This window comes from Loxodonta africana, chromosome 25 (assembly GCF_030014295.1).
Source record: "Loxodonta africana isolate mLoxAfr1 chromosome 25, mLoxAfr1.hap2, whole genome shotgun sequence".
NCBI lineage: Eukaryota > Metazoa > Chordata > Mammalia > Proboscidea > Elephantidae > Loxodonta > Loxodonta africana.
Genome location: NC_087366.1, coordinates 7,056,179 through 7,083,728, shown reverse-complemented (window position 1 = coordinate 7,083,728; position 27,550 = coordinate 7,056,179). Strand labels below are relative to the sequence as shown.

Below are 27,550 nucleotides of genomic sequence, written 5' to 3'. Positions count from 1 at the left end.
CCCCAATCTGTGTGTCTTCTTATTTCCTTTTCTTGTCTTATTGCGCTAGCTAGGACTTCCAATATGAAGTTGAATAGAAATGGTGAGAGAGAACACCCCTGCTTTTTTCCAAGTTTTAAGGGAAAACAATCCAGTTTTCTTATCATTAATTATGATGTTAGCTATAGGTTTTTGTAAATGTTCTTTATCGAGTTGAGTGTATTTCCCTACATTCCTATTTTACTGAGAGTTTTTCTCATGAATGTTATTGGATTATGTCAAATGCTCTTTTTGTATCAATTCATTTGATCATATTTATTTTTTTCTTTAGTTTATTGGTGTGGTGGGTTACATTAATTGGCTTTCAAATGTCAAACCAGTTTTGCATACCTGGAAGAAATTCTACTACGTTGTGGTGTATAATTTTTAAAAATACATTGATGGATTCAATTTGCTAATATTTTGTTGCTAGTATTTTTTGCACCTATGTCATGAGAGATATTTGTCTGTAGTTTTCCATCCTTGTTATGCTTTTATTTGGTTTTGGTGTTAAAGTAATGCCTGGCTTCATAGAGGAGTCACTGGGTGGTAAAAATGGTTAAAGTGCTTGGCTGCTAACCAAGAGGTTTGAAGTTCAAGTCCACCCTGGAAGAAAGGCCTGGTGATCTACTTCTGAAAAAAATCTGCCAGTGAAAACCCCATGGAGCACAGTTGCATTCAGACACACATGGGGTCACCATGAGTTGGAGTCAACTCCATAGCAACTGGTTTTCTGGGTTCATCGAAAGAGTTAAGATATGTTCTCTCTCATCTATTTTCTGAAAGAAATTGTAGGGAATTGGTATCATTTTTTTTTTTTTAAATGTTTGGTAGAATTCACCAGTGAAACCATCTGGGCCTGGTGTTTTCTTTTTGGAATATTGTTAATTTTAACTATTGATTCAATTCCATTAATAGGTATAGGCCTATTCAGATGATTGGTTTGTTTTTGTATGAGTTTTAGTAGTTTTGGCCAGGAGAGAAATTCAGTCAAAATATAAAGATAAGTCAAAAATAAAAGTATTAAAAAGGAAAAACCATGTTAATTCTAATCAAATGGAAGTGGGGATAGCTATATTAATTTCAGACAAAACAGACTTCAGAACAGGAAAATGATCAGGGATAAAGAAGGATAGTACATAATGAAAAAAGGGTCGAATCTCTGAGAAGACATAACAATCCTTAATGTGCACAACAGAGTATCAAAATATGTGAGGCAACAACTGATAAAACTGCAAGGAGAAATAGACAAATTTACTATTATAGTTGGAGACTTCAACACCTTCTTTCAGTAGTTGATAGATCCAACAGGCAGAAAACCAGTAAGGATATAATTGAACTGAATGGCACAATTAATCAACTGGATCTAATTGACATTTGTTAAATTTTCTAGGAGGTGCCAATATCTTCATACAAAGATATGAAATATTGAGTTTATCGTCTAGATGCTGAAAAACCAATCAGATGGTTGGAAATTTTCAGTGTCATAGCATAGACGAAACTTTAAGCCATGGTGATTGCTAGCCTCCCCTTGGAAAAGACTGGTTTCAAGAGAGCTTACTTTGTGTTAAGATTTTGGATTGACAAGGGATGTGGAAATTAAAAAAAAAAAAAAAAAAGATAAAATCTTCTCTCTCAAATGATGTATATGTAGATCTTGTATTGTTAAAAAGTTGTACACTGCCAAAGCAGATAAAATTTGTTTTCAGCTAAATAGAAAAGTTCTACTGGATTTTAGTTTTCTTTTATTTGTAAATTAGGGGTTGGCAAATGACAGACTGGAGGCCAAATATAACCTGCCACCTATTTTTGCAAATAAAGTTTTTTCGAAACTAACCATGCCCATTTAGTTACTGTTTTAGTTGTCTAGTGCTGCTATAACAGAAATACCACAAGTGGATGGCTTTAACAAAGAGAAATTTATTGTTTCACAGTTTAGGAGGCTATAAGTCAGAATTCAGGATGCCAGCTCCTGGGGAAGGCTTTTTCCTGTTGGCTCTGGGAGAAAGTTCTTTTCATCAACCTTCCCCTGGCCTAGGAGCTTCTCAGCCAGGGACCCCAGGTCCGAAGGACACACCCCACTCCTGGCTCCTCTTTCTTGGTGGTATAAATTTCCCCTCCTCCCTGCTCAATTCTCTCTTTTATATCTCAGAAGAGATTAACTCAAGATACATCCTAATCCTGTAGATTAAGTGCTGCCTCCTTAACATAACTGCCTCTAATCCTGCCTCATTAGCATCATAGAGGTTAGGATTTACAATATGTAGGATAACACATCAGATCACAAAATAGTGGACAGCCACACAATAGTTAGAATCATGGCCTAGCAAAGTTGACACACATTTTGGGGGGACACAATTCAATCCATAACATTCCACTCTTTGGCTCCCAAAATTTATGTCCTTGCCACATGTAAAACACATTCACCACATCATATCATCCCCAAAGTCTTAAATCAACTTCAAGTGTAAATTGCATCCTGGGGCAAAATTTCTCTTCGGTTATCTGCTTCCAAAGTACAGTGGTGGAACAGGCGCAGGGTAAACATTTCCATTACAAATGGGAGAAATTGGAGGGAAAGAAGGGATAACAGGCTCCAAGTAAGTCCAAAACCCAGCACATTACATTAGCTTTCAAGGCTTGAAAATAATCCTCTGTTCTCTGAGGCCATTTAAGCAATGGCCCTGCCCTCTAGACTCTGGATCTGCCCTCTAGACTCTCCAGATTCTGGGTGCGGACCACTCGGCCCTAGGCTTCAGCTATGCCTTCCAGGCCCACTGGGAAAGCAACTCTGCTCCCTTGGATTTGAGTGGCCCCATTCTTCTAGTCCATCTGCGTGGTGACCTTACTTCCTGAGCCCAGCAGGCCCCATTCTTCTGCCCCTTGGGCATAGTATCCCTTCCCCTTCAGCTTTGGGCAGCAGATCTGGCCCTGCCCTCCTGGCATTTGTGAATGGCAGCCACTCACTCCAGAACCGAGTTGGTGAAGATCTGATTCTTTGAAACCTAGGAGGCCATGGCTCCACCCCTTGAGACTGCAGAGGTCATGGCCCTACCCCTTGAGGCTGAGGCAGCCTTGCTTCCTGGTTCCTTGACCTCTCAGCCTCTCAGGCCCTTGGGCCAGCCCAGCATCTACTCTGCTTGGCCAAGCATTACAAAGCTCTTTACCTCTACTAATAAGTGCCTGGAGGCATCCCACTCTGCCAGGAAGCCTACTGCACAAAGGCGCTCAGCTCTCTCACTCTGTGGGCTGCTCCTGAGCTGTCTCATGATGGTCTCCTGGTTCTGTTGTTGCCATTTCACTGCTGCTGCTTCTCACTATCTGCACCATCTCCAGTGTTACAGCTCTCATCACTTCCTTCTGAGCCCTCACCAGAATTGTCTTTGATGTCCATAATTCCACCAACAGCCTCTTCAAGGCACCTTAAAACTCTTCCAGTCTCTACCCATTCACAATTTCGAAACTACTTCCACATTTTAGGTATCTGTTAGACCAGTACCCAACTCTCAGTACAAAATTCTGTCTTAGTTATCTAGTGCTTCTATAACAGAAAAACCACAAGTAGATGGCTTTAACAAACAAGTTTATTCTTTCAGAGTCTAGGAGGCTAGAAGTCCGAATTCAGTGTGCGAGGTCCCAGGAAAGGCCTTCTCTCTCTGTTGGCTCTGAGAAAAGTTATTTGTCATCAATCCCTCCAGTCTAGGAGCTTCTCAGTGCAGGGACTCCAGGTTCAGAGGATGTGCTCTACGCCAGGTGCTTCTTTCTTAGTGGTAAGAGGTCCCCCTGTCTCTCTGCTAGATTATTTTATATCTCAAAAAGAGATTGACTCAAGATACAATCCAATCTTGTAGATTGAATCCTGCCTCATTAACATAACTGCCTCTAATCCTGCCTTATTAACATCATAGAGGCTGGAATTACAACATATAGAATAATCATATCAGATGACAAAATGGTGGACAATTGCACAATACTGAGAATCATGACGTAGCTAAGTTGATACACATATTTGGGGGAACACAATTCAATCCATAACAGTTACATATTGTCTATGGCTGTTTTGAGCTACAAAGGCAGAGCTGAGTAGTTACAACAGAGATCATATGGCCTGTAAAGCAAAAAATATTTACTATCTAAATTTACAGAAAAAGTTGCAGGTCTCTAGTGTAAATGATAACAATATGCTTTTTAAAGCATGAGACCAAGCACATAGCCTGTCTCAAGCAACTTTACTAAAACAATTTTCTGTTTTTTTAGACATTATTTTTTTTATCATAACTATCATATTTTTTTTTCTATTATGAAGGTATAGTAATTTGTATTGCTTTTGTAAAGTTTTCTTTCCTTTTCTATTTGAAAATTCATCTCCTAACTATTTTCTGTAACTTCAGACTAGTCAAATAAAATGTTGGAATTCAATGTCATGTCCATAGTTCCTCTTAGATTTTCACTGACAATAAAATGCATTTTGTGCAATGATATTCCTCACAAGAGGCCAGTGTTGGAATAGTAGATAAAGTATCACAAGACATCTAATAACCAGATTTATCTAGCAGAATCTTGAAGTATTCTGAGTTCAGAAGGTGAATAGACATTTTGATAATGCTGCAATGTTTCAGAAAGTTTTGTTTTTTCCTTCTGCACTCTAAAATTAGTACTTCATGAGTTTAAATGATTCCTGTAAGATTATCTTGAAAGAAATATTTTATTTTAAAAGCTAAGAACTTTTCCCCAATTATGCATTAATTTTATTGTTGTCATTTAATACAATGCCTGACAATTTAAAGTTAGGAACATTAATACAACTATATCCTAAGAAATAATTGAGTTGTGATACAACAGCCTTTTCAACAAATTAAATTTCCTATCAAATGAGAATCAGTTGGAACAACTGAATGCTTAAGTGCTCTTGATTAGTATATTAAAATCTCCCTGACTATATGTGCATTCATGTGTATTATAACACTATATGAAATCAGCTTTGATTTGAAATAAGGATTTAGGGAAGGGAATTTATATGCTACCACTTTCATCTTATATACATATGTATGTAAAGACAGCTTTTCAATCAAACAAAAAACTCAGGTTATTAGAACTATGGGGTAAAATTTAAATCCACTGATTATTTACGTATCCTTTAAATCTAATTTGATTCAATTATAATTTTTATGTATTTTTAATAAATTGACTATTATAAAAAAAATTATAAGTGCACATCATATGTTCATTCAACTAACTATTTTAGTGCAGGGGATGCAGGGTATTACAGAAAATAATAAACCCTGCTTTCGGCCCTCGAGGTGCTTATAATCTTATGCGTTTATAATTTTAACAAGTTCTAATTCTTATAATCAATGAATAAATGAAAACTACCATCCTTTCAACAGACCTTTATTCTGTACTTGCTGTAGGCTTGGCACTGTATGTGGGCCAGGGTGAAGGATGCAATGGCCCAGAGCATAGTCTTTCTGTCATGGCATGTAATTTAGAAAAAAGGGAGTGAGAAAGGCCCTAAGAGAACTACTAAAACATGGTAAGAGAGGATAGAGTAGAAAAAAGGAATTTTGGCTGATTAAGACAGGAGTTGTAGTACGAAAACTTCATGGAAGTTGAGGCCAAAGAGTTGCATTAAAAAAGTTAGCAGGATAACAAAATGTATTAAGAAAAAGTTCTGCATTCCACCTCGGTTACTGCCGTCCGGGGTCTTAAACACTAGCAAGTGGCCATCTAAGATGCATCAATTGATCTCAACCTACCTGGAGCAAAGGTGAATGAAGAACACCAGAGACATATGGTAAAGATGAGCCCAAGAGACAAAAAAGGGCCACATAAACCAGAGACTCTAAGAGTCTGGAAGAACTAGATGGTGCCCAGGTACCACCGATCACTGCCCTGAGAGGGAACACAACAGAGAAACCCTGATGGAGCAGGAGAACCGTGGGATGCAGATCTCAAGTTCTCATAAAAAGACCAGGCTTAATGGTCTGACTGAGACTAGACGGACCCTGGGGGTCATGGTCCCCAGACCCTTTGTTAGCCCAAGACTGGAACCATTCCTGAAGCCAACTCTCCAGACAGGGATAATGGTGAGGAGAGAGCTTCTTGGCTTAAGGAGATACATGAGAGTTAGTGGGCAACTCCTGTCTAGAGGTGAGATGAGAAGGCAGAGGGGAACAGGAGATGGTTGAATGGACACGGGAATACAGGGTGGAGAGGAGGAGTGTGCTGTCTCATTAGGGGGAGAGCAGCTGGGAGTGCAAGCAAGGTGTGTATAATTTTTTGTATGAGAGACTGACTTGATTTGTAAATTTTTACTTGATGCAAAAAAAAAAAAAAGCACAATTCAATATATAAGCATTGAAAGGGCATCCTAGGAAGTGAAAGGAGAATGGACAAGGATGCAGAGCTGAGAAAGTTATATGTGGAATGTTTAAAGAAAGTACAACAGCTTTGGAAACTTTTTTTTCAGTTTCTAATATAGTTAAACATTACCCAGCAGTTCCACTTCTAGATATGCACTCAAATAAAATGAATGCATACGTTCAAAAAGAGACTCACAAGGATAGTCATATTAGGTTTATTCATAATAGCCCAAATGTGGAAACAACTCAAAATCCATCAAGAGAAAAACAGGTAAATAATTCATGTTATGCATATGCAACAGAATACTATTCTGCAATAAAAAAGAATAAGCTACTGATACATGTAGCAACAGGAATTATGTTCTTAATTTTAAATTGCCTGACATTTTATTTATGTTGAGCTAAATAAGTCAGACACAAAAAGAGTACACACTAAATAATTCCAGTTACATGAAGCTCTAAAACCAAAAAACCAAACCCATTGCCATCGAGTTGATTCTGACTCATAGCAACCCTATAGGACACAGTAGAAATGCCCCCACAGGGTCTCCAAGGCTGTAGTCTTTGCAGAAGCAGACTGCCACATCTTTCTCCCGCAGAGAGCCTGGTGGGTTCAAACCATTTACCTTCCAGTAAGTAGCTGGGCCCTTAACCGCTGCACCACCGGGGCTCCTGTATGAAGCTCTCGAGTAGACAAAATTAATCTACATTGATAGATATCAGAATACTTGATATCTCATGGAGTGAATTGTCTGGGGGCATGAAGAGACCTTCTAGGGTGATGAAAATATTCTGTATCTTTACTTGGGTTATGGTTTCATGGGTCTAGACATTTATCAGAATTAATGGAGCATCTAGGCTTCTTACTATATATAAATTGTACCTCAATAAAGTATATAATGTACAGCAAAATATCTCCTGAAAGGAGTAGGAATTGAGAGTTTAAGGCGAGAGAAAAATTTAGAAGACCTGCATATGGAAGAAGATTATGATGCGCTGATAAGATCAGGCCTTTATTTTATTTTTTATGGGGTTTCAATGGCATTTGTGTCAGTTTAAGCAAGCTACGTGGACTGATATGCTCAGTTGGCTAGATCATGGGGAAAATGAGCTCAGCCTTTGTGAAGATTTGACTTGAAGAAAAACAAAATAGCAGATAAGCAAATCAGGGACCATTAGACAGCAGTTTCTTATTTGACAACAGTTTCTTTGCCCTTCAACCTCGTAGCTCTGCATCCTTGTTTATTCTCCTCTCTTCCTGGAATGCTCATCCAATACCTATGTGTTGATTTCTACTCTTCTTTTGGGTGCACCTCATTGACTCCATCTTTTTGACTTTTCTGTCCAGCTCCTGTCCAGCTCCTGTCCTAATCAGGCAAAATTCTTTTTTTTTTCTTCTCTGAACTCTCTTAGCACTTTTTTTGTACTTTTCCTGAGGTCCTTTTCACTTGACTTTTTCTGTAAAAGTGTCTGCTCTTAATGTTCTTCCTAGACGCAAATCAAGTTTCATTGCAAGTTTTAGTGCCTTGTCATCATTGATTATGGTATGGAGTTGTGTCCTGTTTCTGTTTATTGTCTTTTATTTTGTTTCTCATTTTTCATTGGTTTCGGGGAAGAAAAGGGCAGAAGTGCCTGTATTCCTCCATTTTTAACCAGAAGCCTTAAGAAATACTTTTTTTTTAGATTAACATTTTCTTAATGCAGGGTGTAGAAGCATTTTAGAGATTTTTTTTTTTTTTTTAATCTCAATTCATGCTTAGCATTGCTTATGGGAGATGTTCCTGATGAACTTTCCTTAAAATGCCTAGTAGACACCTGGAATATAGACTTTGGAGCTGGACTGAGGTCTTCAGTAAGCTCTCTTGGTCTCAACTTCCTTATCTGTAAAATGGATATAACCAATGGTTACGTTGTAAGGTTCTTGTGATGTGAAAACTAGAAATGTTGCCTATAAAATGGCTGTCAGAATGCCTGGAATGTGGTAAAAACACAGCACAGCAAATGACTGTATTAATATTGGTGAGTTTATTGAAGTCTTTTTACAATAATAAAGCTTGAATATTAGGCCTACACTCCTAGTCCTTCAATTCGATTTGGCTTTGGAGATTAGTAAAGAGTATTTTATTTTGGGATTTACCAGAGAATTAGTTGTATATTTTCAAACAAGGGACAACAAACGTTTTTTCGTAAAGGACCAGGTAGTAAATATTTTGGGCTTTGAGGGTCGCATGACCTCTGTCGTATCTGCTCAACTTTACCACTGTAGCAGAAATGTAGGCTGTTATGGATTGAATTGTGTCCTCCAGAAATGTGCGTCAACTTGGCTAGGCCATGATTACCAGTATTGTGTGATTGTCCACCATTTTGTCATCTGATGTGATTATCATATGAGTAGTAAATCCTGAACTCTATGATGTTAATGAGACAGGATTAGAGGCAGTTTTGTTAATGAGGCAGGACTCAATCTATAAGATTAGGTTGTATCTTGAGTCAATCTCTTTTGAGATATAAGAGAGAAGTGAGCAGAGACAGGGGGACTACTTTCATACTACCACGAAAGTAGTGCCAGGAGCAGAGTGTGTCCTTTGGACCCAGGGTTCCTGTGCTGAGAAGCTTCTCCACCAGGGGAAGATTGATGACAATGACCTTCCTCCAGAGGTGGCAGAGAGAGAAAGCCTTCCCCTGGAACTGGTGCCCTGAATTCAAACTACCTGCCTACTAGACCGTGAGCAAATGAACTTCTGTTGTTAAAGCCATCCACTTGTGGTATTTCTGTTATAGCAACACTAGATAACTCGGACACAGGCACATAATGGATATATTTACAAAAGCAGACAACAGGCCAGATATGACTCATGAGCTGTAGTTTGCTTTCCTTTGTTCTAGATACAATTTCAATATTACATAATGCTTATTTACCTTTTTTTTTTTTTTTTTGGAAACCCTGGTGGCCTAGTCATTAAGAGCTACGGCAGCTAACCAAAAAGTCGGCAGATTCAATCCACGAGGCGCTCCTTGGAAACCATATGGAGGGGCCTACTCTGTCCTATAGAGTTGCTATGAGTCGGAATCAACTTGATGGCAACAGGTTTGTTTGTTTTTTAATTACCTTTTTATCATTTACTTCCCTCATAACGATTACCTCTAATGATTTTATTTTATGGATGAGATTGCTTATATTTTGGGTGGCATTTTAAACACAGATTTTTTTATTGTTTTGAAAATGTTTACCAAAATACCTTTGCTGTTAAGTCAATTCTGACTCAGAGTGACCCTACAGGACAGAGTAGAACTGCCCGATAGGGTTTCCAAGGAGCACCTGGTAGATTTGAACTGTGAACCTTCTGATCAGTAGCTGAGCTCTTAATCATTGTTCCACCAGGTCTCCACCCCTTACAGATAGTTCACCTAAATAACTCAAATAAAGAATGTACAGAAAAAAATCAATCATGACATTACAGAGACCAGTTCCTACCCTCCCAACCTAAAAAATAGTTTTTGAATCAGATCTATAGGAAATTGTTGTGTATCTGTGTAAAATATCTTTTAAAAATTTATGGCACATAGGTCTTTAGGATTTTTCTCTCTGTAAAAACGCTTTTAAGCAAAATTCCTTTTTAAGTGAATTTTGGATTTTTAATTGTATTTGGGTTAATCTCATAGGGCCACTATGAGTCAGAATCCACTTCACGGCAAGTGGTTTTTTTTGGGGGGAGGGGGGAGGCAGGGAGTGTTAATCTGCATCCTGAAAATGGAAGAAGATTGCCCAAGATTGTGGTGTGAACCTGTACTCCAGCAAGAGAGGAATACTCTGTTTCTCCAGTTTTTCAATTTTTTTTTTTAAGCAGATGTCATTTGTATCCTTTAATATAAAGTTTTCCTTTTGAATAATTTTTTTTCTGTATTGTTATTGTAACTAGTACAATGCTAAAAAACTATGCACACAGTAAATTCTCAATACATACTTATGATCTATAGAGCTATTCTACTAATATTTATATTAGGCCTACTTGCCAACATGATGCTTTTACTCAGGTGACTCTCACTGGTCGAGCTGATGGCATGGTTAGAAACTCTCAATGGGAGCATAAAGCAAGAGGATTAGGCCTTGTATAAATAAATGCTGAGGGCTTTCTATGTGCGGGGCACTTTGGTAAGTGTTTTACATCGTTAGCTCAATTTCCCTTCACAACAATGCTTTGCAGTACATTGGATAATTCATATTTTATAGACGAGAAAGCAAGCTGCAAGAGGTTGAGTAATTTGCCCAATAATAACCAATAAGTGGAAGACCCAGAACTGGAGGCAGAGCTGTCTGTCCCCGGCTGTGGTCATGAATAGTATGCAGACGGGGAGGCAACCAAAGAAATAAATGCCTCCATCACAGAACAGTTTGTTGGGCTCAGAATTTCAAAGAGGCCATATATAAAACTAGAAGGAGGTACAGGTATCAAGGACAAATATAAAGAAGCAGCATGGGCTTTTAAGTATAGCCTGACTTATGAACATCGTCTAGGAAAGGCTAATGAGCAGAATAAATTAAAGATTATAGAACAGGTTAGACCAGAGGTGCTACAAGACTGTCATTTCACTGGAATGTCAGCTCCAAGAGTACAGGTATTTTTGTTACTTTATTCAGTGCTGTATCCATCAGAATGGTGCCTGGCATGTCGTAGGTTCTCACCATTGCCACTGCAATTTTAGTCTCGTCTCAGCACAGCCACCAGAATTGACCAGTTCTCTAATGATAGCCTAGTGAGAGATGTGGTTAAGCAACCAAAACCAGAGATTTGATGAAAGCATTTACATAAAAATGGATGGAGTTCTCTGGATTTGTCCTACAGGGACCTTGAGGTACAATGAATAGTTTTTATATGGCCTTTCTAGCCATGGTCTCCCCCTCTTCCTTCCTCACCCCCCACCTGGGCAGTGTGGTGGCAAGAGAACCCTGCAGGCCTGGATAGCATGGTGGGAGCCCGCAGCAGAGCAGAGGCCAGCAAAGCTCAGGGGAGAGCAGAAGCCTTGGGATTAGTGTGCCCCCACCCTCCACGAGCCCCAGCAGCATAGTGGCAGCCAGAGGCAGCCATGATGTGAAGACAGTATCTAACATCTAATCTGAACCACAGAGTGCCTGCCCAATGACATAAGAATGAACATGAATAATTTGAAGAAGGGTAAGTGGTTCTCCTTTTGAGAATCTGTTGATACTATATACCATTTGCTTTCTACAAATAGTAGTAATAGCTATTAAACACCACTTAAAAGGGCTTAGGTTTAATAGCCACCCTACTGTAGTATGTCCTCATTAACATAAGGAAAGAAAGTTCCATTATGCCAACACTGTGTAAGTGTCTCATGTGTCTGGCTCCATTACAGATGAACGTAGCACCCATATAATGGTTGATGCCAGTGGGTGTATGTGTCTCATTCCTATCAGTCTTATGGCTGCCTGCCAGTTTGAGGCACAACCTGTCTGTATGTGCAATGCAGATAGAGCGTACAGATTCCTTGGTCTTATACGGGCCAACTTTTTTACAAATGTTTTCCATGAAGAAATACGAAAATACACAGGCAGCCTCATCCTTGCACTGAAATTTAGTGTATAGAACACATCTTGAAATGAGAGATGGAAGGTATTGGTAGATTCTGAAATTCCCAACACTCTCCAGTTGCTTATAAAGCACCGTTTGTTGTAATGGGATAAAAACATAAAAAGCATGCTTATGAAGTATGTGGGTAACACACATGTTGGAAGAAAGGGTAAACCAGATAATGCATGAACCAGCATCTTAGTTTCCTAGGGCTGCTATAGCAAAACCTGACAAAGTAGGTGGCTTTAAAGAGTAGGAATTTACTGTCTCACAGTTTTGGAGAGTAGGAGTCTGAATTCAGGTGTCAGCAGGGATAGGCTCTCGCTCTTTCTGTTAGCTCCAGGGGAAGATATTTGCCTATTTTGGCTTCTGTAGCCCCGGGCGTTTCTTGGCATTCCTTGGCTTATGGTTGGTCCTCACATGGTGTCTTACCACTCTGTGTGTCTCTGTGTTTTTTTTTTTTTTATCAGACACCACTTAAAAGGGCTTAGGTTTAATAGCCACCCTACTGTAGTATGTCCTCATTAACATAAGGAAAGAAAAATCCTATTTCCAAATACAGTTACACTCATAGGTACAGGTGTAGGACTTCAACATACCTTTTTGGGGGACACAATTCAATCCATTCAATCATCTGTCAGAATAAGGCCAGGAACCGACTGTGGAATAAACCATCAATTGCCCATATGCAAGTTCAAGTTAAAGTTGAAGAAAATTAGAGCAAGTGCACAAGAGTCAAAGTATGACCTTCAGCATATCCCACCTGAATTTAGAAACCATCTCAAGAATTGATTTGATGCATTGAGCACTAATGACCAAAGATCAAGCGAATTGTAGAATGACATCAAATACGTCATACAGGAAGAAAGCAAAAGATTATTATAAAGACAGGAAAGAAAGAAAAGACCAAAATGGATGTCAGAAGAGACTCTGAAAGTTGCTCTTGAACATCAAGTAGCTAAAGTGGAAGGAAGAAATGATGAAGTAAAAGAGCTGAACAGATTTCAAAGGGTGAATCCAGAACACAAAACACAAAGTAAAGTATTATAATGACATGTGTAAAGGCCTGGAGTTAGAAAACCAAAAGGGGAGAGCATGCTTGGCATTTCTCAAGCTGAAAGAACTGAAGAAAAATTCAAGCCTTGAGTTGCAATAATGAAGGACTCTATGGGGAAAATATTGAATGACACAGGAAGCATCAAACAATGGAAAGAATACACAGAGTCACTGTACCAAAAAGAATTGGTCGATGTTCGACCATTTCAAGAGGTAGCATATGATCAAGAACCTATGGTACTGAAGGAAGAAGTCCAAGCTACACTGAAGGGAATGGTGAAAAACAAGGCTCCAGGAATTGATGGACTAGGAATTGAGATGTTTCAACAAACAGATGCAGTGCTAGAGTTGCTTACTCGTCCATGTCAAGAAATTTGGAAGACAGCTTCCTGGCCAACTGATGAAGAGATCCATATTTGTGCCCATTCCAAAGAAAGGTAATCCAACAGAATGCAGAAATTATTGAACTATTTTATTAATATCACACAGAAGTAAAATTTTGCTGAATTTCATTCGAAAGTGGTTGCAGCAGTACATGGGCAGGGAACTGCCAGAAATTCAAGCTGGATTCAGAAAAGGACATGGAACCAGGGATATCATAGCTGATGTCAGATGGATCTTGGCTGAAAGTAGAGAATACCAAAAGATATTTATTATTGTTTTATTGATTATATTTTTTATTGTGTTTTACTGACTATGAAAAAGCATTTCACTGTGTGGATCACAGCAAATTATGGATAACATTGTGAAGAATGGGAATTCCAGAACACTTAATTGTGCTCATGAGGAACCTGTACTTAGACCAAGAGGCAGTCATTCAAACATAACAAGGGAGTACTGTGTGGTTTAAAGTCAGGAAAATGTGCATCAAGGTTGTATCCTTTCACCATACTTGTTTAATCTGTATGGTGAGCAAATAATCTGAGAAACTGGACTATATGAAGAAGAATGTGGCATCATGGTTGGAGGAAGACTCATTAACAACCTGAGTTATGAAGATGACCTCGCTTGCTGAAAGTGAAGAGGACCTGAAGCACTTACTGATGAAGAGCAAAGACCACAGCTGTCAGTATGAATTACACCTCAACATAAAGAAAACAAAAATCTTCACCACTGGACAAATAAGCAACATCATAACAGACGGAGAAAGGATTGAGTTTGTTAAGGATTTCATTTTACTTGGATCTACAATCAACAGCCACGGAAGCAACATTCAAGAAATCAAAAGGATGCATTGCGTTGGGCAAATCTGCTTCAAAAGACCTCTTTAAAGTGTTGAAAAGCAGAGACGTCAACTTGAAGACTCAGGCATCTCTGACCCAACCATGGTGTTTTCAATTGCCTCATACGTATGTGAAAGCTGGACAATGAATAGGAAACACTAAAGAAGAATTGACGCCTTTGAATTGTGATGTTGGCAAAGAATACTGAATATACTATGGACTATCTGAAGAATGAGCAAATCTATCTTGGAATAAGTACAACCAGAATTCTCCTCAGAAGCAAGGATGGTGAGACTACATCTCACGTACGTTGGACATATTATCAGGAGGGACCAGTCCCTGGAGAAGGACGTCATGCTTCATAAAGTAGAGGATCAGTGAAAAAGGGGAAGACCCTCAATGAGATGGATTGATACAGTGGCAACAATGGGCTCAAGCATAACCATGATTGTGAGGATGGGCAGAACCAGACAGTGTTCCATTCTGTTGTACATAGGATCACTATGAGTCAGAACCAACTCCTTGGCACCTAAGAACAACAACACCAGTTCAGTCCATAATAGTGAGGAATCAAAAAGGTTGAAATAGTCTAGTTTGACAGTCTGGAACCAACAAGAATATTCTAAAATATGGAGTATACTTGTTTTGACAGTATGTTGTATGAAGTATCTTTGGAATTTAGTTGACTATAACCTTGTTGTAGTGTGCTGTCAAGTTGATTTTAACTGATTGTGACCCTGTATGACAGAGTAGAACTTCTCCATAGGGTTTCTTAAGCTGTAATCTTTATGGAAGCAGATTGCCAGGTCTTTTCTCCTATGGAGCGTGACTGCTGGGTTTGAACCGCTGACCTTTTGGTTAGCAACTGAAAGTTTAACCATTATGCCATAATTTCTTAAGCTCAAATTAATATAATCTTTTTTCTAATTATTAAAAACAAAATTGGTGGATCAATGTAGGTAATAGACCCACTTATTAGGTATCAGAGTGCCCACATTCATGGTATCGTGTTCATGTCCAGGTGCTCTACTCTAAGAGGGACATTAACACACCAAAGTTACATGTGTCCACCAAAATCTAGTTAGTTATAATTTAGGCCTCTGTCATATCTCATCTGAATTATGCTACTATTTCCTTCTAGTCTCCCCCCTGTTTAGAGATTTGCCTTCTTCAATCCATTTTTCACACTGTGGTCTGAGTGATCTTTCTAAACCAATAACTTGATCATTCACTCCCCTGGTTCTCCAGATCTCCGTTGCTCTCAGGATAAAATCTAAACACTGTGCTGATCTGGCAGTGAATGAGGGGTTCAGGTTCTCTCTTGTCATGGAGACTGTGTGTGTGTGTGTGTGTTGGGGAAACAATCAACAAATAATAAAACTAACAAATAATAAGATGAACTCATGAGGCAGTAAGTACTACGAAGATAATAAGACAATAATGGGATAAAGAGCGATTGGTGCATGGGAGGCTTCTCTGAGGAGGAGATATGGGCTGAGGGTGAATGATAAGGAGTTAGCTGTGAGAAGATCTTGAGAATGAGCCCTCTATGCACAGGAAACAGCAAGTGCAAAGGCCCTGAGGAGGAAAAAGCATGATAGATTTAAAGAGCAGAAAGAGGCCCATATTCCCGAACATTAATCAATAAGCGTATAGATGGTACGATGAACATTTTGAATAGCATCTATGGAAGAGGGAAAAGAAACTAGTATTTACTGAGCCTTTTTATTTATGCTGCCGCCTTTAATTTTGAAGATATCTGAAATTATCCGTTTTTGTCAGATGAAAACAAAAGACGATCACAGAAGTTAATTGCTCAGATTCTCACAGCTAGTAGCAACAGAATTTAGTTGTTTAATTTCAGACACACCACCATGCTTTACGTAATTTCCTGGGTAATGTTTATCTCAGGATGTTTGTCTTGCTGAGTGTCCTTTATTCATTTTTATTTGCATTGTAGTTCTTCTTTTTTATATGCGTGATACCATTCTACTTTAGGAAGTAAACTACGAGTGATGAACCACGTCACTCCCACTGTACTTGCCAAAAAACCCAGTGCCACTGTACTTAGCCATGTTTAAATATAAACTCATCAAGACTGTATTTCAGTGACAAATAAAGAAGTTAATGTACCTCTCAATAAAACCTCCATTATAACAAGGGAGCAATTTAGGGCCTGTGAGATAATGGCTCTTTGTATGTAATCCTAGAGTTTATATTCTAGCTTTCCTTGCTGATGATGCCGGAGGGTTTAACAGTCTGTGTCAAACAGAGCAGAAGTTTTACATTTTAAAGAGATTTTTATGTTCCTTAAATAAAATGACCCCATTCATATTTTTTTTAAAATAAACACATAAAGCGTAAGAAATACTGAGATATGGTGGTTCAACTGTAAGATATGCAGGTACGTTGGTTCTGTCAGGTTATCCCAACAGAAGAGCACCATGAAAGGTATGAACAAGACTATTCTGCCTCATAAACTGATTTTTTTCGAAATTGCTCCTTGGCTAGGAAAGAATTAAAAAGCAATTTCTTGCCCAGGTACTGAGCTGAACTTTCATGTTGGAGCCTTCCAGGTTCCCCTTTTCTAAGGAAAGTCCTCTATATTTAGCTCTCTCATTTGAATTTGCTTTCGTTCAGTGAAGTCCATGAAGATCCAGAAAAACCAAAAGCAAACCCACTGCCGTCGAGTTGATTCCGACTCAGAGTTACCCTGTAGGACAGAACAGAATAGAACTGCCCCGTAGGCTTTCCAGGGCCTTAAAGCTTTACGAAAGCAGGCTGCCACATCTTTCTCCTGTGGAGCATCTGGTGGCTCACAACCACTGACCTTTTGGTTAACAGTTGAGTGCTTAGCCACTGTGCCACCAGGGCTCCTGTCCATAAAGATAATGATTATTAATTTAATAGCTCAGATATACTCTCCTCTTCAGTAGCTGGTCCATGCCCTTTGCTTTTGTACGAAACCTCCCATGTTTTCATTTCATTAAATGGAGAATACAATGTCACTTCCTGATGAGCAGAAATAATTTAGAGTTGTTCTGTATGATGTTTAATTATGCATGAGCAGTTTCTGCCTGAGCTGAGCTAGCCTGGCTTCCTGTGGAAGTGTCAAGGTGGACTGTGAAAAAGGAGGGCAGAATTTTTAATCAGAAAAATTAGCTGTGCAGTGACAAAATGAGCTTTGTGCATTTGAAGTTTGTGGCTATACCAATGTTGCTGTTGTTAGTTGCTGTCTAGTTGATTCCAACTCATGGTGACCCCTGCAGAGTAGAACTGCTCCATAGGTTTTTCAAGGCTGTTGACCTTTTGGAAGCAGATCACCAGGTCTGTCTTTCAAGGTGCCTCTGGGTGGGTTTGAATCTACAACTTTTCAGCTATTAGTCAAGTGTTTAACCATTCACAGCACCCAGGGACTATACCAATCCAAAACCAAAAAAAAAAAAAAAAACCCAAACTGATTGCCATCAAGTTGGTTCGAACTCATAACAACCCTACAGAACAGAGCAGAACCGCCCTATGGGGCTTCCAAGGCTGTAAACTTTGCGGAGCAGCTAGTGGGTTCGAACCCACCAGCCCTGTAGAAAAAAAAAAAAGACAGGAAGCAGTAAAGATATTATGAGGACAAAATAGGAACTAACCCAGGCAGGACAGGTGTGCAAACAGGACAAGATGGATAAAGTATGTAAGCCGAGTGCAAGAAGTCAATCCAGAGGGTAAAAGAGTTACGGGAACAGGCTAGAATTCACACAGGAAGACTGAGAGCAAAGCCAAGCACTGTGGAGAGGGAAGGCCAGGAGATGGACTGAAGTCATGTCAATAGATAGGAAGTAATAGAAGTACTAGATCAAAGCCGCCTCCATGATGGAATAGCTGAGCAGGGAATGAAAAATAAAAGGGAAGCTAGGTGTGTGACCAATTTCAGATTCCTTGTCTCTGAACTTGCTTTGTTTTTTTTCGGTAACAGATCAAGCAACAGAAGCAAAACATTTCAATGCTTCTGTTTAAAAATGTGATTCCGAAGGGCATGTCTCGAAAAACAAATGGAAGAATGGCTGTTTCAAAATAGGTCACCACATGTATGGTCACTTTAGCTATAGCTCATAACCCATCTTGAGCTTTCTGTGTATCTCTTGCCTTGGGCAAGGTCTTTTGCATTTTGTCAGGTGGTATATCGTCAGGCTACAAAGTGCAATGGAGAACAGGCTGATTTTCGATTTGAGTACTGTAGGTTTTGTTATTTAGTAAAGTGCCAAGGCATTATACTTACTCAGATTGATCTATTGAATGTTTGGAGAGCTGAGGGAGGAAGTGAGGTGGGAAGTGTTTCATGCTTTGGAGCTGATTACTCCTAAATAGTTATTTCTTTTCTCAATTTTTTTTTTTTTTTAACCTCTGTGGTAATAACTACGATGCATGCAATCTGTTGGTGTATCTCATTTCATTACACTGCAGATTTTAAGTGCTCCTGTAGCTTCATCTATAAATCACTTATACTTTTGTATGACATTTACTGTTTTCAAATTCAACATAAATTGCTGCATGACAACATAATTGACAAGCCTACATTATACTGGCAAATAACTGCGATAGATACTGGCGGGCTCCGCTCTGCTGCTCCCGTGGCTGCCTGTTGCCAATCGCTCCGTGGCGCTGACAGGGAGGCTCCGCAAACAGCAGTAATCACCATTGTTCACATCCAGGAACAAACTCAGAGAGATTCTGCTGCGTGCTCTTCAACAGGCCAAATGCCAGTCTGAGGAAAGTAACTTGGCATCCTATTTAATAAGGGAGAAATGATTCTGTGGGACAGACGGGTTTTATTTCAGCAAGAATGGCTCTCGTGCTGCTTTGTGTAGCTTTGGATTCATGTTTGTCGTGTCCAGGTGTGCTTCCCCTCTTGTTTTTCCACGTTTCCTTACACACGGCATTACACACAGATGTGCCTTCCCCTGTCCTTCCATTCCGGAGCTGGAGTCTTCATTTTGTGAGCCACAGATTAAGGGCCGTTGTACAGGTGGAGTGAGGGTGGGGTTGGGGTGCAAGGGCAATAAGGAGTTTTTTTTTTTTTTTGCATAGAAAGCATCCTTAGATTTACAGACTTCCCCCAAATTCTCTTTTTTTTCCAGCTATAAGAAACAATAACAAAACCCAGTTGCTGTCCCAGCTTAGGGTGACCCACGTGTGTCAGAGCAGAACTGTGCTCCGCAGCAGTTTGATGGCTGAGGTTTGGAAATAGATCACCAGGCCTTCCTCCTGAGTCGCCTCTGGGTGGACTCGAACACCAGCCTTTCTGTTAGCAGCCAAATGTGTTAAAAGTTTGCACCACCGAGGGAACTTTTTTCCAGCTATAGCAGGATTTAAAAATACTATATATATATGTATATACATAGAAACCCTGGTGGCACAGTGGTCAAGTGGTACAGCGGTTAACCAAGAGGTCAGCAGTTCAGATCCACCAGGTGCTCCTTGGAAACTCTACGGGGCAGTTCTACTCTGTCCTATAGGGTTACTGAGTTGGAATTGACTTGACGGCAGTGGGTTTGGTTTGGTTTATATATATATATATATATATACATATATATATATACACACACACTGAAACCCTAGTGGTGTAGTGGTAAAGTGTTATGGCTGCTAACCAAGAGGTCAGTAGTTCGAATCCACCAGGTGCTCCTTGGAAACTCTATGGGGCAGTTCTACTCCGTTCTATAGGGTCACTATGAGTCGGAATCGACTCGACAGCAGTGGGTTTTATATACACACACACACGAGAGTGTCCTAGGAGAGCAGAAGAGAGCTTATGACAAATGGAGTCCTAAGAAAGGAGGCCTGAGAGAAAACTAGGTAAAAATGTGATTAAAATAATTTAAAAAGAATAAGATTTAATATTTGATTTTAAATTAGTGACAGTGGTGTGATGTAGACTCTTTCCATTGCTTGAACTTTTTAGTCAAAATCTGCTCTATCTGTGATCTTGGAGGAAAGGCCCATGATCAACTTCTGTAGGATTCTGACCCCCCCCCCCAAAAAAAAAAACCAAACCCATTTCAGTCCAGTCAATTCCAAACTCATAGCGACCCTATGGGATGGATTAGAACTGCCCCATAGGATTTCCAAGCTGATGGATTCCAGCTGCTGACATTTTGGTTCGAAGCCAATCGCTTAACAACTGCAGCACCAGGGCTTCTCCTTAAGATTATAGCCATTGAAAACCCTAAGGAGCACAGTTCTGTTCTGAAACATGTGGGCTCATCAGAGCAATTCTACTCTGAAACATATAGGGTTACCATGAGTTGAAATTGACTTGAAGGCAAGTCAATTCCCACCTCCACCCCACCCCATCACTTCTGCCAGCTTTACCCATATCTATGGCCAAGCCTAGGTTGAACTCTCTCTCACAGTTCTGTTGGTGCCCAGAGGAGATGGATTGCTTCCTCATTTTAAGCTCACTTTGACTTAAGGTTCAAACTCTTTTCTTAGTGTTACCTGGCCATCTGGGTTCTGTAATATCTCTAATTAGCCTTTTTTTTTTTTTTTTTTATTATTTGGGGCCTGGACAATTGACTTATGTAGTGTACATTTCTTGTGTGTCTACCACTCTCTGCACTCTCCCTCTCTCTCTTTTATGTCCTTTTCATTTTGCTCTTAATCATAAAACTATTCTGGTAGGTTGTTCTATTTTAATCAATAAGCATTTTGAGTCCTGGGCACCTGTTCTGGACTGACTCATCCTATGTTCTGTCAAGCCTCATCCTGGAACTCTTAATCTAACTAGAAATATTTTTTAGCTCTCCAAATTGTGATCTTTTTGTCTTTTTGCATTCCAAAACAACTGGCTTCAAGTTTCCATTTCTCCACGACATTACATTGCTGGAGTAAAAATGTTATACTCCAGGGAACTCATCTGCTTTTCTCAAGAACAATGATTTATTAAAGCTCAACAGGTATTTTTGAATAAAATCATGCTGTGGGAGAATTTTAATGACAAACATACTACATATCTATATCTATACTGTACATTGTTAGGTTAAAAAAAAAAGGCAGCTTCAAAGGTCTATGCAGAATAAGACCTAAATTTTGTTATAAAAATTACATACACACAAATAAAAAATGAAACAATAAGTATATAATACCAAAACGTTAACAGTGGCTGTCTGATTGAGCAATTCTTACTTTCTTCTTTTGGCTTATATATTTTTATGGATTCAATTCTGTCCCCCCAAAGTATGTGTTGGAATCACATCCTGTAGATGTGATCCCATTTGGGAATAGGATTTTCTTTGTTGTGTTAATGAAGTCATATCAATGTAAGTTGTGTTTTAAACCTAATCACTTTTGAGATGCAAAAAGAGCAGATTAGGCACAGACACAAGCAAGCACAAAAGGGGGATAGATAGATGCCACCTGGAGGTCTCCAAGGAACTGAAGAACAGAAGCGGAAAGAGACAAGGATCTTTGCCTAGAGCTGACAAAGAGCATTCCCCTATAGCCAGTGCTCTGAATTCGAACTCCTGAATTCCTGAACTGTGAGAAAAGAAATTTCCCTTCTTTAAGACCTTGGTGGCAAGTGGTTAAGAGCTCAGGCTGCTAAACCAAAAGTCAGCAGTTCAAATCTACCAGTACTTCCTTGTAAAACCCTATGGGACAGTTCTACTCTGTCCTATAGGGTTGCTATGAGTCAGGACGGACTTGATGGCAACAGATTTGTTGTGGTATTTCTGCTACAGCCACACTAAGAAACTAAGACATAGGTTGTCTACTTTTTCCATATTACCTTTGTAAAATGAAGAAAGTTTTCATATAAGCAGTAACATTCAAACATACCTAAAACCCCACATTTATAATTTATCACATCTTTCTTTATCCTCCCTTGCTTAATTCACAATCGCTTCTTGGACAGGGGTGTTTTTATGATGTCAGGAATTCAAATACACCACAGTAAAAGGCACTGGCCATTTCCTAAATGACTTGTGGGGTAACCCACAGCAAGGAGAAGGAGTAGAAAAGTTGATGTGATTTTAGAGGGTTTGAAACTAACCTAGTGTGTTTTGTGGAACTGACCTAAAAAGGTTCTGCCTTAAGGTCATGGAAGCTCCATAGACACATTCAAACTCCCTCAGGAATGGACTTGCTGGGCTGAAGGCTTTGGGGACCATGATCTTGGTGAGCATCTAGCTCAATTGGCATAACATAGTTTATAAAGAATATGTTCTACATTCTACTTTGGTGAGTAGCATCTGGGGTCTTAAAAGCCTGTGAGTGGCCATCTAGAATACTCCACTGTTCTCACCCCTTTGGGAGCAAGGAATAATGAAGAAAACTAAAGATACAAGGGAGAGATTAGTCCAAAGGACTAAGGGACCACATCTATCACAGCCTCCACCAGACTGAGTCCAGTACAACTAGATGGTGCCTGGCTACCACCACTGACTGCTCTGACAGGGATTGCAATGGAGGGTCCCGGACAGAGTTGGAGAAAAATGTAGAACAAAATTCTAACTCAAAAAGAAAGCCAGACTTGCTGGCCTAACAGAGACTGGAGAAACCCTGAGAGTATGGCCCCTGGACACTCTTCCAGCTCAGTAATGAAATCACTCCTGAGGTTCACCCTTCAGCCAAAGATTGGACAGGCCCATAAAACAAAAGAAGACTGAAGGGGCACACTAGCCCAGGAGCAAAGACTAGAAGGCAGGAGGGAACAGGAAAGCTGGTAATAGGGAACCCAAGGCTGAGAACAAAGAGTGTTGCCATGTTGTGGGGTTGTTAACCATTGTCATAAAACAATATGTGTACTAACTATTTAATGAAGAACTAGTTTGTTCTGTAAACCTTCATCTAAAGTAAAATTAAAAAAAAGTTCTGCCTTTGCAAAAACCATCTTTTTATTTTTTCTATTGAAGTGACAATTCACTTCAATCACTTAGCACACATTTATTGAACATTCATTGAGTGCCAGGAACTATTCTCGTGTCTGGCCACTGCCCTATGGGAACTTCCATTTTAGTGGGAGAGACAGAATAAACAAGTACATAGCAGTAAGTGTTATAAAGAAAATAAAATACAGTGCAAGAATATTGTTGTTGTTAAGTGCTGTCGGTTTGACTCTGGCTCATAGTGACCTTATGTATAGTAGGATGAAACATTGCTCAGTCCTGAGCCATCTTCTGATCATTGGTAAGTTCGAGTCCATTGTGGCCATTGTGTCAATCCATCTCATTGAGGGTTACCCTTATTATTACTGACCCCTTACTTTACCAACCACAATGTCCTTTTCTAGTGATTGGTCTTCACTGATGACATGTCCAAAGTAAGCAAACCGAAGTCTTGCCATCCTCACTTATAAGGACCATTCTGGTTTATTTCTTCTAAGGCTGATTTGTTCCTTCTTTTTGGTAGTCCACAATATATTCAGTATTCTTTGCCAACACCACAGTTTTAACGTATCAATTCTTTCTTTTTTGTCTACTTTCTGAAAAGAGGGAGGGAATTGCTTAGGTAGGATGGTTAGGAAGAGCCCCTGTCACAGGGTTACATTTGGGTAGTGACCTAAGTGATATGAAAGAACAAATCATGTGAGGATTTAAAAAAAAAAAAAAAAAGCGAAAAACCAAACCCACTGTCGATGAGTCTATTCTGACTCGTAGTGACCGTGTAGGACAGAGTATAACTGCCCCATAGGTTTCCAAGGCTGTAATATTTATGGAAGCAGACTGCCATATCTTTCTCTGGTGGAGTGACTAGTGGTTTGAACCGCCAACCTTTCAGTTAGCAGCTGAGCGTTAACCACTGCACCACCAGGACTCCTAGGCGAGGGTCCAGGAAGAGGGAACATTGCAAGTGCAAAGGTCCTGAGGTGTTATTGAGTTTGAATTGTTTGAGGGACAGCAGAAAAACTGGAGTGAGAAGGATCAGTGAGCAGGCAGGAGAATGGCGAGAAAGGGAAGCAGGCAGTGGCCAGCTCACGTAGAGCTTGAACGAGCATGCTGAGGAGTGGTTTTTTTTCCTCAGTGTAATAGAATGGTTTTTATGCAAACTGACTTGCACCCCCCAAAAAACAGTTATTGTGACTACCGTGATTGCTATCTCTCTTTTCCTCTTTCAAAAGCTTCTCAGATTTCTGATAGGGAAGCGAATAGTCAAAGAAACCCTCTACCATTCTCTGAAAACTCTACCTGTTAAACTCATACTATGGGAAATTTTATTTTAAATTTTGTCAGCCCTGTTCAGAGGCTTTCTTACACTGAAGGTATTTTGTAGTGAAAGCTAGGCTCTGCCTTAGTAATTTCAGAAATGGAATCTTTTTTTTTTTTTTCTTTAAGTGGTATGTGGTGTTCAGTGTGCCTAAAAGTGCCTCATAGGATACTCCACGGTGGTTTTCTTTTTCCTCTGAAGAAATCAGAGTTAAACTCAGTAAATAATTTTGATCTTAAAGTGAGAAAGCTAATACGTTTGAGGCAGTTATTATTTAAACACTATACCACAAAGTTGGATAATAAAGTAATCTTTATTTTTATAAATTTATATAATAGGGCTCGGGGCCTTCAGAAAGGGGTTGTACAGATTTAAGGGAATTGGATGTTAAGAAAGGTGTTGCTATTATTTCTACTTTGGGACCTTTCAGGTGCAGATTAGAAAACAGTTTTCTAATTTGGTCTTGCAGTGATTTTGAGAAGCAAAATAGTTTATAGTTGCTTGAAAATTTTAATTTGTTTTCTTATTGAAAAAAAGTATTCCTAATTGAACTTTAGCACCTTATTTTAGCTGGCCACCTTAATAAATTAATCCTTTAATACCTTTGTCATGGTGTCTAATTTTTAAGCACTAAGATAAGGTATACACACACACACACACACACACACACACACACACACACACACACACACGTATGAGTGGCGCAGTGGTTAAGAGCTGTGGCTGCTAACCCAAAAACCGGCAGCTTGAATCCACCAGCCACTCCTTGGAAACCCTATGGAGCAGTTCTACCCTGTCCTGTACAGTCGCTGAGAGTCAGAATCGACTCGATGGCAATGGGTTTGGTTTTGGAAACTCTCGTGGGGTAGTGGTTAAGAGCTATGGCTGCTAACCAAAAGGTTGGCAGTTTGAATCCACCAGGTGCTCCTTGGTAACTCTGTGGGGCAGTTCTACTCTGTAAGTCCTGTAGGGTTGCTATGAGTCAGAATGACTGGACAGCAACGGGTTTGGTTTATATGTATATATAAATAATATGGTTTTAGCTAATTATAGGTTGCTCTTTTTGTATCAAGAATAAAATGAGTCTAGGGAAAATTATCCCACTGCCCTTAGAGGTTTATTAACACTGGTTTAAAGATCTGTGGCATCTTTAGGAAATACATCTTCTGGTTGTAAACTTCCCACATCCACTTTGCTGTGTGTGGTTTAGAACAAAAGGAGCTGACTGTTCTCATCTCTTTATATATCAGGTTTTAATTGCCTCAGTCAAGATTGGCAAATAGATTTTAGTTCATGTGCCAACCCTATTCACCAGTTGTGGTTGCAAAATGACATATTGAGGAGAAATCTGTGTCTCGGTTCCCCATCTGTGGGAGAGAGTGCAGTGTTGTATGAACAACATCTAGCACACACAAGGAGTCAGGAAGGTGTCACAGGTGCCACACACTAGCTAGCCCTGTTTTAGATCTTACAGAAGCTTGTGTGTTTTGGGGCTTATACGTAACCCGTGTGTATATTGTTAGTAGGACTAGTGCTTGCATTTTAGAAACTAGTAATGGCAACGTGGTGTAGTCAAGAAGTCCTGTACCAACAATTGTTGGCTGCCGTTGAGCCGACCCCTGACTCATGGTGACCCCATTCACAATGGAATGAAATGCTGCCCAGTTCTGTGTCATCCCCATGATCAGTTGGTGATTTGACCACTGAGATGCATAGGGTTTTCGTTAGCTAATTTTTAGTAGTAGACACCAGGCCTTTCTTCCTAGTCAGTCTTACTCTGGAATCTCTGCTGTTCAGCATTATAGCAGCACGCAAGCCTGCACTGGGAGAAGTGGATGGTGGCTGTGCGTGAGGTCCATAGGCCAGGAATCAAACCCGGATCTCTCACATGGGAAGCGAGAATTCTACCGCAGAGCCACCACTGCCTCCTCTGTAGGTTCTAAAGCACACAGATGCTCTCCCCAACCTCACATTAGGAATGTTTTTGATTGTGGAAGGTGAGGAAACAACCAATAGACATGAAGAATTCCATGCATCGCGGTGCGAAGCTGTAAGTGCAGTTACTGCCTTGAAGCACCATGAACTTCTTGATCTTGACTGTGTTCTATTTTGCTGCAGCTCCAGCAGGACTCAAGTTTGACCATTTGGAAAAGCTGTTATTAAGAATCCTGCACGCGCTATGCCAGCTGTGTGTCATATTTAGAATACGGCTTTAGTTCCCTATTTTGAGAAGACTTTTTTTTTTCCCCAGTTTCCAGTGGTCAGCATTACTGAGAGACACTCAACTCATTGGAAGTTACTTAAAGGGCAAGGTCAGTTGAGAGAGGGAGCTGAAGGGATTCTAATGCTCTACGAAGCCAGTGTTTTCACAGGGAAGCGGCTTCCTTTCAACTTGAGATTACCACCATGTTCTGCTAGACAGCAGCTGCCATCCCATTTGCCACTGGGATTCTTTTATATTACTGACGGACAGTTTAAGGAATTCTCAAAGTATTGTGAATTATTTTGGAGATGTTTGGAATGGTGCTTTTCATTATTCTAGGAACTTGCTTGCTGGAAACTGTTGTGTTGTCTGAAGAAGGATGCTAGCTAGGTTCAAAGAGGAAAAACATTTCACCAAAGAGTAACTTATTGCAAAGCTAAGATTGCTTTCCTCTTGTCTTAGACACCGGTGTTCAGCATTCAGGGTGGTCTATCTTCATACTTTCAGAGTAGAGCTGAATTAGATTTAAATAAGTTTCCTTTTTTTGTATTTTTTTTTTTGTTGAGGCAAAATTTAGGTACAGTAAAATGCACAGATATTAAGCTTACGATTTGGTGAGTCTTGATAAACATATGCTCCTTTGTAACCATCATCACAATCAAGCTATAGAACATTTCTATCACTCCAGAAAGTTCCTTCATTTCCTCTTCTATTTCTCCTACCCCCATAGGCAACCATTGCTCCGCTTTTTATCACCATAGATTAGTTTTGCCCTTCTACAACCTCATATGAATCAATTCAAGCAGTGTGTACCCTGCTTCTTTTACTCAACGTAATGCCTTTGCGATTGATCCATACTGTTGCACGCATTAGTAGTTTAATCTTTTTATTGTGGTACCAGTA

The 27,550-nt window shown here is 39.7% G+C and overlaps 1 long non-coding RNA gene across 3 annotated transcripts in view; it reads left to right on the top strand.

Moving 5' to 3' along the window:
• The window catches only part of LOC111750916 (uncharacterized), a 146,466-nt gene that overhangs the window by 26,103 nt on the left and 92,813 nt on the right, over window positions 1-27,550 (top strand). For all 3 annotated transcript variants that reach the window (XR_010319346.1, XR_010319344.1, XR_010319345.1), the window contains one exon: window positions 9,337-9,468. This is a non-coding gene — a long non-coding RNA (uncharacterized LOC111750916). The remainder of the gene's footprint in view (window positions 1-9,336; window positions 9,469-27,550) is intronic.